Consider the following 15,307-nt stretch of genomic DNA (forward strand, 5'->3'; position numbering starts at 1 on the left):
AGAGGTGAGGCTGAAGTGAGCTCCGGAGGCTCCACCGTCACTTGGTGTTGCCAGCCTTGGAGGCTTGCTCTTGTCTGAGCCATGGTCTCAATGCCCTCAAACATGGAGCCATGGTCTCAATGCCCTCCAAATTCTGGAGTGCCGCTGTAATGCCCATGTGTGCCTCACACAGGTCTGCCTTTGACTGGGCTCACCTCCCCTGCTCGTCAGCCATCGACTGCACAATGTGCCTCAAGCCTTGGACATCTTGACTCATGGCTCTGGCCTCGTGCCTCAAGATTTCCATCATGGACGCCACCTGTTAAATATTGGCCTGCCTCCATGCATGGCCATCTGCGCCTGGAGGTGGGTGGACTCCTCCAGCTGCACCTGCTGGCACTGAAAAGTTGCTGACATCCCCCTCCTGTAAATCCTGGTTCTGTGTCTGCATCTCTACCAGTGATGGGATCATACCTCTGACCGGACCACAGCTGTTTCCTGGGATCAGGCAGCCCTCCGACCGCCTGCTCCCTCAGAAGTCCCTATCTCCAGCTGAAATGCTGCAGCATGTGTGAAGGACATACCAGAAAGTGTCCAGGAGCCTCTTCACTAAAATACCCCACCGAGGCGATAGTCTCTGCAATGATGGAGGGTGCAGGTGACAGCAGTGACGGGAAGTTGGTGCTGTAACCTGACTGGTCCTCTGGGATGTGCTGGGGTTGTGGCTGGGAGCAGGGTACCCCAGACGGCCCAACCTCGTCTGATGGTGGTCCTGCAAGACAAAAGACAAGAGGCATGGTAAGATCTTGGTAAGGAGTGGTTGGTGGGAGAGGGGTGACTCACTTGCTATACAGGCATCATTTTACCTTGGGAGCTCATTTGGTTTCCACATGCCGACCTCTGCTTCCGAGACTGGCCTTTCTTCAGCCTCGTCCGTGAGCTCCATCGTCCTCGACTCCCTGAGGGTCTGCATTCGAAGGTCTGATGCTCCCTGCGATTATGGGCCAGCAAACTGAAAACAAATTAACACCACAGGCTGAAAAAGCATTAACAGTGCATTGGCCAATGCTTTTTGCTCTGGTCAATTTCACCTCTGGCTCCGAAAAACTTTCTGGTCTTGCAAAACAAGATCATTTTAAAAACACGTCGAGTGCAGTCAAACACTCTAACCCAGGCTTTTAACCCTTAAATTGCCAAATATATCTAAAATGCTGCATTCATCACTAAGATGGCCCAGAAACTGATTCCGAGTCAGGTGATAAGACTCTGGAGTTTTTGTTGGGCGACAGGTGCGGGATGTGCAGCGTGAGGTGTGTGGAATGTTTGCTGATATACCAGAGAAGCTGCATGCGCTGGCCCAGACTATGCAGATGTCCATCCAGATCATGTAATGTACTGCATGGAGAGTACAGACGGGTGGCTGTCCTGGAGGGGCAATCTCACCAGATTGGATTGGATTTGTTTATTGTCACATGTACCGAGGTACAGTGAAAAGTATTTTTCTGCGAGCAGCTCAACAGATCATTAAGTACATGAAAAGAAAAGAAAATACATAATAGGGCAACACTAGGTAGACAATGTGAATACATAGACACCGGAATCGGGTGGAGCATTCAGGAGTATAGTATTAATCAGGTCAGTCCACAAGAGAATCATAGAATCATAGAATTTATAGTGCAGAAGGAGGCCACCCGACCCACCGAGTCTACACCGGCCCCTTGGAAAGAGTGCCCCACCCAAGCCCACACCTCTACCCCATCTGTTGCCTTCTTTACTTAGGGATGAACCACAAACTGTTTCTTATATCGACCAAATGACCACACAACCAATACGTTAACTCAAAAACACAGTTTATTAATAGTACAAGACTTGTAAACAAGTTTAGGGAGTTAGGCTGGAAGTTAAAAGCCAGGACAGACAGAGTTGTCATCTCTGGTTTGTTGCCGGTGCCACGTGATAGCGAGGCTAGGAATAGGGAGAGAGTGCAGTTGAACACGTGGCTGCAGGAATGGTGTAGGAGGGAGGGCTTCAGATATTTGGATAATTGGAGCGCATTCTGGGGAAGGTGGGACCTGTACAAGCAGGACGGGTTGCATCTGAACCAGAGGGGCACCAATATCCTGGGAGGGAGGTTTTCTAGTACTCTTCGGGAGGGTTTAAACTAATTTGGCAGGGGAATGGGAACCGGATTTGCAGTCCAGCAACTAAGGTAGCCGATATTCAGAACGCCAAAGCATGTAATGAGGCAGTGGGGAAGGGAACACTGACAAAGGAGAGTACTTGCAGGCACGGAGATGGGTTGAAGTGTGTATACTTCAACGCAAGAAGCATCAGGAATAAGGTGGGTGAACTTAAGGCATGGATCGGTACTTGGGACTACGATGTGGTGGCCATCACGGAAACTTGGATAGAAGAGGGGCAGAAATGGTTGTTGGAGGTCCCTGGTTATAGATGTTTCAATAAGATTAGGGAGGGGGGTAAAAGAGGTGGGGGGGTGGCATTGTTAATTAGAGATAGTATAACAGCTGCAGAAAGGCAGTTCGAGGAGTATCACCCCAATGAGGTAGTATGGATTGAAGTCAGAAATAGGAAAGGAGCAGTCACCTTGTTAGGAGTTTTCTATGGCCCCCCAATAGTAGCAGAGATGTGGAGGAACAGATTGGGAAACAGATTTTGGAAAGGTGCAGAAGTCACAGGGTAGTAGTCATGGGTGACTTCAACTTCCCAAATATTGAGTGGAAAGTCTTTAGATCAAATAGTTTGGATGGGGTGGTGTTTGTGCAGTGTGTCCAGGAAGCTTTTCTAACACAGTATGTAGATTGTCCGACCAGAGGAGGGGCAATATTGGATTTAGTACTTGGTAATGAACCAGGGCAAGTGATAGATTTGTTAGTGGGGGAGCATTTTGGAGATAGTGACCACAATTCTGTGACTTTCACTTTAGTAATGGAGAGGGATAGGTGCGTGCAACAGGGCAAGGTTTACAATTGGGGGAAGGGTAAATACAATGTTGTCAGACAAGAATTGAAGTGCATAAGTTGGGAACATAGGCTGTCAGGGAAGGACACAAGTGAAATGTGGAACTTGTTCAAGGAACAGGTACTACGTATCCTTGATATGTTTGTCCCTGTCAGGCAGGGAAGAGATGGTCGAGTGAGGGAACCATGGTTGGCAAGAGAGGTTGAATGTCTTGTTAAGAGGAAAAAGGAGACTTATGTAAGGCTGAGGAAACAAGGTTCAGACAGGGCATTGGAGGGATACAAGATAGCCAGGAGGGAACTGAAGAAAGGGATTAGGAGAGCTAAGAGAGGGCATGAACAATCTTTGGCGGGTAGGATCAAGGAAAACCCCAAGGCCTTTTACACATATGTGAGAAATATGAGAATGACTAGAGCGAGGGTAGGTCCGATCAAGGACAGTAGCGGGAGATTGTGTATTGAGTCTGAAGAGATAGGAGAAGTCTTGAACGAGTACTTTTCTTCTGTATTTACAAATGAGAGGGGCCATATTGTTGGAGAGGACAGTGTGAAACAGACTGGTAAGCTCGAGGAAATACTTGTTAGGAAGGAAGATGTGTTGGGCATTTTGAAAAACTTGAGGATAGACAAGTCCCCCGGGCCTGACGGGATATATCCAAGGATTCTATGGGAAGCAAGAGATGAAATTGCAGAGCCGTTGGCAATGATCTTTTCGTCCTCACTGTCAACAGGGGTGGTACCAGGGGATTGGAGATTGGCGAATGTCGTGCCCCTGTTCAAAAAAGGGACTAGGGATAACCCTGGGAATTACAGGCCAGTTAGTCTTACTTCGGTGGTAGGCAAAGTAATGGAAAGGGTACTGAAGGATAGGATATCTGAGCATCTGGAAAGACACTGCTTGATTAGGGATAGTCAGCACGGATTTGTGAGGGGTAGGTCTTGCCTTACAAATCTTATTGAATTCTTTGAGGAGGTGACCAAGCATGTGGATGAAGGTGAAGCAGTGGATGTAGTGTACATGGATTTTAGTAAGGCATTTGATAAGGTACCCCATGGTAGGCTTCTGCAGAAAGTAAGGAGGCATGGAATAGTGGGAAATTTGGCCAGTTGGATAACGAACTGGCTAACCGATAGAAGTCAGAGAGTGGTGGTGGATGGCAAATATTCAGCCTGGATCCCAGTTACCAGTGGCGTACCGCAGGGATCAGTTCTGGGTCCTCTGCTGTTTGTGATTTTCATTAATGACTTGGATGAGGGAGTTGAAGGGTGGGTCAGTAAATTTGCAGACGATACGAAGATTGGTGGAGTTGTGGATAGTAAGGAGGGCTGTTGTCGGCTGCAAAGAGACATAGATAGGATGCAGAGCTGGGCTGAGAAGTGGCAGATGGAGTTTAACCCTGGAAAGTGTGAGGTTGTCCATTTTGGAAGGACAAATATGAATGCGGAATACAGGGTTAACGGTGGAGTTCTTGGCAATGTGGAGGAGCAGAGAGATCTTGGGGTCTACGTTCATACATCTTTGAAAGTTGCCACTCAAGTGGATAGAGCTGTGAAGAAGGCCTATGGTGTGCCCACGTTCATTAACAGAGGGATTGAATTTAAGAGCCGTGAGGTGATGATGCAGCTGTACAAAACTTTGATAAGGCCACATTTGGAGTACTGTGTACAGTTCTGGTCACCTCATTTTAGGAAGGATGTGGAAGCTTTGGAAAAGGTGCAAAGAAGATTTACCAGGATGTTACCTAGAATGGAGAGTAGGAGATTTACCAGGATGTTGCCTGGAATGGAGAGTAGGTCTTACGAGGAAAGGTTGAGGGTGCTAGGCCTTTTCTCATTAGAACGGAGAAGGATGAGGGGCGACTTGATAGAGGTTTATAAGATGATCAGGGGAATAGATAGAGTAGACAGTCAGAGACTTTTTCCCCGGGTGGAACAAACCATTACAAGGGGACATGAATTTAAGGAGAAAGGTGGAAGATATAGGAGGGATATCAGAGGTAGGTTCTTTACCCAGAGAGTAGTGGGGGCATGGAATGCACTGCCTGTGGAAGTAGTTGAGTCGGAAACATTAGGGACCTTCAAGCAGCTATTGGATAGGTACATGGATTACGGTAAAATGATATAGTGTAGATTTATTTGTTCTTAAGGGCAGCACGGTAGCATTGTGGATAGCACAATTGCTTCACAGCTCCAGGGTCCCAGGTTCGATTCCGGCTTGGGTCACTGTCTGTGCAGAGTCTGCACGTTCTCCCCGTGTCTGCGTGGGTTTCCTCCGGGTGCTCCGGTTTCCTCCCACAGTCCAAAGATGTGCAGGGTAGGTGGATTGGCCATGATAAATTGCCCTTAGTGTCCAAAATTGCCCTTGGTGTTGGGTGGAGGTGTTGAGTTTGGGTGGGGTGCTCTTTCCAAGAGCCGGTGCAGACTCAGGGGGCCGAATGGCCTCCTTCTGCACTGTAAATTCAATGATAATCTATGATTAATCTAGGACACAGGTTTGGCACAACATCGTGGGCCGAAGGGCCTGTTCTGTGCTGTATTTTCTATGTTCTATGTTCTATGTATCCCTATGCAATAACACAAGCGGCTCCATACTAACCTGCACCTAACGACTAAGATGACCTTTACTTAACTTCGAGTGACCGGCACTGTGCGAGATAAGGCCTTTATCCGGGTCCACGTGGTTGGTTTGGAAGTTGTTAGGTTCTTCTCAGCTGGGCTCATCCTTAAGGAATGGTCGAGGGTCCTTGAACTTGGTTGTTCTGCTGCAGTTGGTCACACACAGGCTGGTCCCAAAAGAGATCGATCTCTAGTGCACAGTGCTTTTTATCCTTCATCTCTTTCGCGCCCTTTTGGGCGGTCCTTACTTTGGTTCCAATGGATCGATAGGGCTTTCGATCACTCTCATCGATCTCAGCCAATTAGGGGGCGGATACCTCGATAGCTGGGTGCGTCCCAGCTATCATTGTCCCAGGCACGTAGGCCTTTCCAAATAAGGGGAAGTGGCGTCGGTTAGTCTGCTACTGTTGTAATTCCTTGATTCAAACTCTATTGTCCTGGGGCAAATGGTGATCGACTCTTAATGGATACAAGTTTCAGCCAAGTCTGGTTTCTTTGCGCAATTCACAGAGGCTGTGTACCTGTCTGTGTCCCAAATTGACCACAATTCCCATGGTCCTTTGCAGGTGGCCATTTTACATGGCTACATTCCGTCCTCTTGATCCTGAACGCGAAGCATTGGGGATCACAGTCTTGATCCCATAGTCTACCTTATCAAGCCGGCACTGGTCAGTCAGTTCAGGTCCTACTCTACTCTGTCCTAAATTCATTGTACAATTTTACCTAATTCATTAATATTACATACACTCATTAAAACAATTCACTACTAATAGCTATTTCACTCCTAAAATTGGATCCATATAAAACATTTTAACTTAAATTATAAAACAGTTGGTTTCTAACTAAACTTTCTAAACTACACTCATGCTGCTGGTTTTACCTAAAGAACTTATCTATAACACAAAATCTACAAAACCTAAACAGTAGCACCACATTCTTTCGTCTTATCACATTTCATCGGTACAGAGGTATAAAGGATCCATTTAGCAGCGGTTATCACAGATTTGTAAGTTTTACATTCTTAGTAGAGGTCTATTGGATTCCAAAGAGGAGGGCTCGAACTGTGTATATAGGGGGCCGGGAGTCTTTTGCCGGGAGGAGTTTGAATGTGAGGACTAAAGATTGGGGGGGAAGGGAAAGTCAGGGAACCAAGAGGTGAAGTAATCAGTGGGAAGCGTAGCTGCTTAGGAATACAAAAAAGCACGAAAAGACAAAACTCAGGAGAGGTTACGATAGTCCCCATCCCACAAAATATGACACAGTGTATGGAAAGGCTCAGTAAACCAAGGTCCACCACACTAAGAAAACAAAAAGGGACGGTCAATAGAGAATTAAAGGTGCTATATTTAAATGCGCGCAGTGTACGGACCAAGGTAGATGAGCTTGTGGCCCAGATTGTGACTGGCAGGTATGATGTGGTATGCATCACAGAGACACGGTTGCAGGGGGTTCAGGACTGGCATTTAAACATCCAGGGATTCACAACCTATCGAAAAGACAGGGAGGTGGGCAGAGGGGGCGGGGTTGCCTTGTTAATTAGGAATGAAATTAAATCAATAGCACTAAATGACATAGGGTCAGATGATGTGGAGTCTGTGTGGGTAGAGTTGAGGAACCACAAAGGCAAAAAAACCATAATGGGAGTTATGTACAGGCCTCCTAACAGTGGACAGGACCGGGGGCACAAAATGCACCACGAAATAGAAAGTGCATGTCAGAAAGGCAAGGTCACAGTGATCATGGGGGACTTCAATATGCAGGTGGACTGGGTAAATAATGCTGCCAGTGGACCCAAGGAAATGGAATTCATTTAATGTTTACAGGAGGGCTTTTTGGAACAGCTTGTGATGGAGCCCACGAGGGAACAGGCCATTCTGGACTTAGTGTTATGTAATGAGCCAGACTTGATTAAAGATCTTAAAGTAAGGGAGCACTTAGGAGGCAGTGATCATAATATGGTAGAATTCAATCTCCAATTTGAAAGAAAGAAGGTAGAATCAGATGTAAAGATGTTACAGTTAAATAAAGGTAACTACAGGGGCATGAGGGAGGAACTGACGAAAATTGACTGGGAGCAGAGCCTAGTGGGAAAGACAGTAGAACGGCAATGGCAGGAGTTTCTGGGAGTAATTGAGGACACAGTGCAGATGTTCATCCCAAAGAAAATAAAGGTTATCAGAGGGGGGATTAGGCAGCCATGGCTGACAAAGGAAGTTAGGGAATGCATCAAAGCAAAAGAGAAAGCCTATAATGTGGCAAAGAGTAGTGGGAAGTCAGAAGATTGGGAAGGCTACAAAAACAAACAGAGGATAACAAAGAGAGAAATAAGGAAAGAGAGGATCAAATATGAAGGTAGGCTAGCCAGTAACATTAGGAATTATAGTAAAAGTTTCCTTAAATACATTAAAAACAAACGGGAGGCAAAAGTTGACATTGGGCCGCTCCAAAATGACGCTGGTAATTTTGTGATGGGAGACAAGGAAATAGCTGAGGAACTAAATATGTACTTTGCGTCAGTCTTCACAGTAGAAGACATGAGTAATATCCCACCAATTCCAGAGAGTCAGGGGGCAGAGTTGAATATGGTAGCCATCACAAAGGAGAAAGTGCTAGAGAAACAAAGAGGTCTAACAATTGATAAATCTCCAGGCCCAGATGGACGACATCCTAGAGCTCTAAAGGAGATAGCTGAAGAAATAGTGGAGGCGTTAGTTATGATCTTTCAAAAGTCACTGGAGTCCGGGAAAGTCCCAGAGGATTGGAAAATCGCTGTTGTAACCCACCTGTTCAAGAAGGGAACAAGGAAAAAGATGGAAAATTATAGGCCAATTAGCCTAACCTCGGTTGTTGGCAAGATTCTAGAATCCATTGTTAAGGATGAGATTTCTAAATTCTTGGAAGTGCAGGGTCAGATTAGGACAAGTCAGCATGGATTTAGTAAGGGGAGGCCGTGCCTGACAAACCTGTTAGAGTTCTTTGAAGAGATAACAAATAGGTTAGACCAAGGAGAGCCAGGGATGTACTTCTGAAGCTTTATAAAGCATTAGTTAGGCCCCATTTAGAATACTGTGAGCAATTTTGAGCCCCACACCTCAGGAAGGACATACTGGCACTGGAGCGGGTCCAGCGGAGATTCACATGGATGATCCCAGGAATGGTAGGCCTAACATACGATGAACGTCTGAGGATCCTGGGATTATATTCATTGGAGTTTAGGAGGTTGAGGGGAGATCTAATAGAAACTTACAAGATAATGAATGGCTTAGATAGGGTGGATGTAGGGAAGTTGTTTCCATTAGCAGGGGAGACTAGGACCCGGGGGCACAGCCTTAGAATAAAAGGGAGTCACTTTAGAACAGAGATGAGGAGAAATTTCTTCAGCCAGAGAGTGGTGGGTCTGTGGAATTCATTGCCACAGAGGGCGGTGGAGGCTGGGACGTTGAGTGTCTTTAAGACAGAAGTTGATAAATTCTTGATTTCTCGAGGAATTAAGGGCTATGGAGAGAGAGCGGGTAAATGGAGTTGAAATCAGCCATGATTGAATGGTGGAGTGGACTCGATGGGCCGAATGGCCTTACTTCCGCTCCTATGTCTTATGGTCTTTGATTTTGGAAAAGAGTAAAAACAACAGGGTTGTGGTGATGGGAGACTTCAACTTCCCCAATATTGACTGGGACTCACTTAGTGCCAGGGGCTTAGACGGGGCGGAGTTTGTAAGGAGCATCCAGGAGGGCTTCTTAAAACAATATGTAAACAGTCCAACTAGGGAAGGGGCGGTACTGGACCTGGTATTGGGGAATGAGCCCGGCCAGGTGGTAGATGTTTCAGTAGGGGAGCATTTCGGTAACAGTGACCACAATTCAGTAAGTTTTAAAGTACTGGTGGACAAGGATAAGAGTGGTCCGAGGATGAATGTGCTAAATTGGGGGAAGGCTAATTATAACAATATTAGGCGGGAACTGAAGAACATAGATTGGGGGCGGATGTTTGAGGGCAAATCAACATCTGACATGTGGGAGGCTTTCAAGTGTCAGTTGAAAGGAATACAGGACCGGCATGTTCCTGTGAGGAAGAAAGATAAATACGGTAATTTTCGGGAACCTTGGATGACGAGTGATATTGTAGGCCTCGTCAAAAAGAAAAAGGAGGCATTTGTCAGGGCTAAAAGGCTGGGAACAGACGAAGCCTGTGTGGCATATAAGGAAAGTAGGAAGGAACTTAAGCAAGGAGTCAGGAGGGCTAGAAGGGGTCACGAAAAGTCATTAGCAAATAGGGTTAAGGAAAATCCCAAGGCTTTTTACACGTACATAAAAAGCAAGAGGGTAGCCAGGGAAAGGGTTGGCCCACTGAAGGATAGGCAAGGGAATCTATGTGTGGAGCCAGAGGAAATGGGCGAGGTACTAAATGAATACTTTGCATCAGTATTCACCAAAGAGAAGGAATTGGTAGATGTTGAGTCTGGAGAAGGGGGTGTAGATAGCCTGGGTCACATTGTGATCCAAAAAGACGAGGTGTTGGGTGTCTTAAAAAATATTAAGGTAGATAAGTCCCCAGGGCCTGATGGGATCTACCCCAGAATACTGAAGGAGGCCACCACCTCCAGGGTCTGCCCACCACCACCTGCCAAACTTTGGGCAGACTCAGCTGCGTCCTCACCTTCATGCGGGCATTTAAAAGTTTATTGGATAAACATATGGATGATAATGGCATAGTGTAGGTTAGATGGCTTTTGTTTCGGTGCAACATCGTGGGCCGAAGGGCCTGTACTGCGCTGTATTGTTCTATGTTCTATGTTCTATGCCTCGGGAGAGGTCTTCAAACAGATCGCCCAAAGTCATTTAGGTGGCTCCTGATCCAAGGTAGCCAGCACAGTCATAATATACACCAGTATATCATGGTGCAGATACACACACACTGATGGACACACAGCGGGACCAATCAACACACACAACACCGCAACCAATCACCACTTAGAGCACACTCACTATAAAGACAAGGGGCATCAGAGTTCCCGCTCATTCGGGATCCAGCCTCCTACAAGGACAGAGCTTACAGCCTGCAGCACAGATCCTCACCATGTGCTGAGTGCATAGACTGGTTCAGACAGGCATAGGTCTTTAGTTTAATCTAACATCGTATTAACCCACAGTGAAAGTATGTTCAACAGTTTCTAACTTAATAAAATAGTGTTGCACTATTTTAAGTGTTGGTGGCCTGTATGTGTTCCACGGATCCAGAGCACCCAATACACCAAGCACCTTTCCTTCCTTGCCCCTTCCAGACACCTTTCCTCCCTGTGGCCTCACTGCACTTACCGCCATGGGAAACTGAAACTACACATGATTGTAATGGTGCTGAGCATTAAGACCTGAATCATGAATGGTTTCCAATGTCAATGACTGCCTTTTTTTGCTGTGTCTCCTGTGCAAGTCAAGCCTCTTCTTGTGGAACACACCAGAGATGCTGACCAGAAAATTCCCTCCGGGAGCAAAGAACACTTGGATGATGCAGCAACATTTCCTGAGCCAAGCACCAGTGCAGATACTGACACGTCCGCAGGGTTTCACACATCGGGACACAGGCAGACACAATCTGGTGAGGGAACTTCACAGTCACGCATGCAGCTGCCAGGGAATGTGGTGGAATACAGGTCAGGCAGTCAAAGATATTACAATCCCAGACCAGACCCCAAAACCGGCTGGCATACTGGACCGAAACCCCAATGTTTTAATTTATTTTGTAAGACTGTGCGGAAAGAATACTTCGCTCCAGGAGTGACTGCACAAAGAAATAGGCATTTGATATTTTAAAACAAAACTTTATTATTAACACAATAGTGAACTCTTTAAGCAGCTTACAATTACCCCTCAAACAATATTACTCAATACAGTAAATACCATACCTTTAATTAGTATATCTATTCCGAATTAAACAACAAGAAAGGAAAAACATACAGTTCTCAATCCCTTCTCCAATGACACAGATACTTTCTTTCCAGAGCAGATTTAGCTGCTGTTGGAACCCCTGCAGACTCTGGCTGGATGTCTTCAAAAAGCTTTTTCAACTGGTTTATTTCACCTTCCCACTTGTCATCAGACAAGTCTGCACAGCTTTAAATACTATGAATCTTTTTTAGCTATCCTACATGGTGGCACACTAGTTAACATGGCTGTCTCACAGCTCCAGGGACCCGGGTACCCAGGTTCAATTCCGGCCTCAGATCACTGTCTGTGTGGAGTTTGCACTTTCTCCTCGTGTCAGCGTGGGTTTCCTCTGGGTGCTCCGGTTTCCTCCCAAAACACATTGGGCGGGATTCTCCATTGCCTGACGCTGATATCGGGGATGGCGCCTGTTTTTGGATGCTCTGCCCCTCCAAAATGGCGTCATCGAGGAGCATGCCAGGGCGTTACCTGAAGGCCCTCCCCCGATGCTGTGTCCCCGATAGACCAGGATACTTGTGCTCTCAGTTTTCATGAACCCGGCATTGCGACTGCAGACTGTGTCCAGCGCCGCCACAGTTGGGAGGAAGCGAAGCTGCTGGCTGGGTGGGCTTCGGCGAGGGCTGGGGGGACTGGTGGCGGCTGGCCCGGGGGTGGCGAGGGGGTGTCCAGGGGGGCAGTACCTGGCAGGTCGGGTCCGCGCACGGCCAGCACCATGTTGAACGACGTGACTGCTGCAGGTCATTGCCGTGCGCATGCACGGCCACGGTCACAGCAATTCGCCACACGGTTATTTCGGGAAGGCCGTGCATTTTACATGGCATGGCTGCTAGCCCTTCACCGGTCCTCCTGACATAGCCACAAAATCGGAGAATCTAGCCCATTAACTCCCCATGGTCTCACCCAAGCCAAGCAACAGTGCATTAGCCCAGGCTTTTTATGGTGGTCAATTTTACCTCTCTCTCTTAAAAGCTTTTTGGTTTTGTGAAACAAGATTCCTTTACAAGCATGACGACTGCAGCCAAACACTTTAACCCAGGGGGTGTCATGTGGTGCAGTGGTTCGCACTGGGACTGCGGCGCTGAGGGCCTGGGTTTGAATCCCATTCCTGGGTTACTGTCCATGTGGAGTTTGCACAATCTCCCCATGTCCGCATGGGTTTTAGCCCCACAACCCAAAGATGTGCAGGTTAGGTGGATTGGCCGTGCTAAATTGCCATAAAATCCCAGACTATGAAGATGTCCATCCAGATCATTTAATGTACTCTATGGCGAGCCAAGCTTCCTCCATGGACAGACTGGTGACTGTACTGGAGGGGCAATCGTGAGTACACACTCTGGCCTGCATTCTATCGACCTGGCTCTCAGTTGAGGGACTCACGGGTACTGGGAGCCTGGACACTCAGCCAGCTCCTGGGCTCTCATGGGAAATAAGGGAGGACCAAGTGATCTTTATGATGGAGAATAGCAGCAGCTGTTGTCACCCGAAAGCTCCTCACACTCCACCCATCCGCCATTGACACATACCTCGTCCACTATTACCATGGCACCTGCCACCCTGCAGGAGTCTTCTAATGTGGCGGCACCCTCAAGTCTGGACCTGCAGAGCGGATGCCCGCCAAAGCCTTCCAGGGCAAGGGTTGTAGCAGATCATCAGCCTCTCTCTAGTGCAGCACAAGGGAGGGAGTAGCATTGTGCTGGAGCATGGGGAAATGCTTTAAGAACATACCACAATAGTCACCAAGCAGGTGACATGGGTGTGTTTAGTACTTTTGTTAATTATGTGTCTCATATTGATTATGAGTTGGGAAAGGATGCCTCATGACTTGATACAGTGAGGGTGTTTACAGGACATAACCATGAATCTCACATTTCACATGGAATGATGTTGAGACACATGCAGTACTCGCAGCACTAAGGCCAGGATGTCCTACCCATTGGTACTTATGCTTTTTCATCCCCTGTGGATTTTCACAGTAACCTCATTGCAGTGTTAATGTAAGGCTACTTGTGACAGTAATAAATATTATTATTGTTATTATGGCCACATCAGGGTATTCCCTCACTTCATCTTCATCCTCAGATGAATCACCACCATCTAGTGACCTCTGCTGCTCACCTCCCATCATGCCAGCCTGTACGGCAAAGACCATTGAGCCAAGGAATAACAGCAGAGGCCCAGTGGTGGCGGGAATGGAACCAACACTCCACCATTAGAAACCACTTCCCTATCACATATCCCACAACCCGCCCACCTGGCTTCAACCTGCCGCGCCAACATTGGGCACTCCTCAACTATTTCCTCACTGGTCAAGGCCTTTGTGCAGCAAATCAGGAGAAGAGGGTGAGTGCCTCCCCGATGGACCAAATGGCCTCTTCTGCATTGTAAGAATTCTGTGATTCTATGGTTAAAAATGGGAACTTGCAAGGAGCCCAGATTGCAGTTCTGGTTTACCCAAATCAATGACTCACATCATTGAAAACTGCCCCCTGACAAAATTCAGTGGAGAGCTCAGGGAACTGCATTTAGCCACTGCAGAAAATATGTCATGGCTTGATGATTACTGCACATGCTAAAAACAAACGTACATGGCTGTCAGTTGGAGCCTCTACGATGACGTGCATACACTCAAACGCTCCATAGACCCTGGGGAAACTTGAGATTGCCACACACCCTCTGGCTCTTTTGAGTTGACTCTGGCAGTCCATTCAGAAAGGAATGTAATTACCTACCCTTCTGAACATTGCATCTGTGAAGGTCTGGATATCGTGATACAGTGGTATGCAGCAGAGTAATGCCACTGAGGTCTCCACACACAGCCTCTTCCAACAGTCACCTTTACAGCTACAAGCATTGGGTGATCACGAATACAATAGAAAGAGACCTCCTCTGCCAGCATGTCACAAAGAGAAGTAATTGTGGCTCTTCGGAGCCTGAACCCCCTCTGGCACCGTGTCTTGGTTATCTGAAGGTAGTTTAGTCTCTGCTTATATATATACACAAGGAGCAGCATAAGTCCTTCTGTCTCCCAGAGACAACTATTCCCATGGTTTCTCTATTAAGAAGGCTGAAATACTGGAGAGGGTCTAAATTCGACTCTCAGCAGGAAGAATTTAAAAATCTCGAATTAGCGGAAGTATAAAATGGAAGCGTCGTTTTATTTATTTAGCGCTGCCAGCAGTCATAGCACCCAGAACTGCTGAGTTCAAACTCAGGACTTAGCCGAAGACTTTAAACCCACTCGTACAAGCTTAGTGAAAAAATAGGAGTGTGTGTAACGGTGGTGCAGTGGTTAGCAGTGCTCACTCATGGCACCGAGGATCCGGGTTCGATCCCAGCCCCGGGTCACTGTCTGTGTGGAGTTTGCACCTTCTCCCCATGTCAGCATTGGTCTCACTCCCACAGCCCAAAGATGCCCAGGGTAGGTGGATTGGCCAAGCTAAATTTCCCCTTTATTGGAATTTCTTTTTTAAATGTTAAAAAAATATATATAGGGTAATGAGGGACGAGGGGGAGATTATGGTAGATGAGCTGAAAGGGAAATGGGAAGAAGAGCTGGGGGAGGAAATTGAGGAGGGGCTGTGGGCTGATGCCCAAAGTAGGGTAAACTCATCGTCCTCGTGTGCCAGGCTAAGCCTGATACAATTTAAGGTGTTACACAGGGCGCATATGACTGGAGCACGGCTCAGTAAATTTTTTGGAGTAGAGGATAGGTGTGCGAGATGCTCGAGAAGCCCAGCGAATCACACTCACATGTTCTGGTCATGTCCGGCACTACAGGGGTTTTGGGTGGGG

Source organism: Scyliorhinus torazame, chromosome 1, assembly GCF_047496885.1.
Source record: "Scyliorhinus torazame isolate Kashiwa2021f chromosome 1, sScyTor2.1, whole genome shotgun sequence".
NCBI classification, from domain to species: Eukaryota; Metazoa; Chordata; class Chondrichthyes; order Carcharhiniformes; family Scyliorhinidae; genus Scyliorhinus; species Scyliorhinus torazame.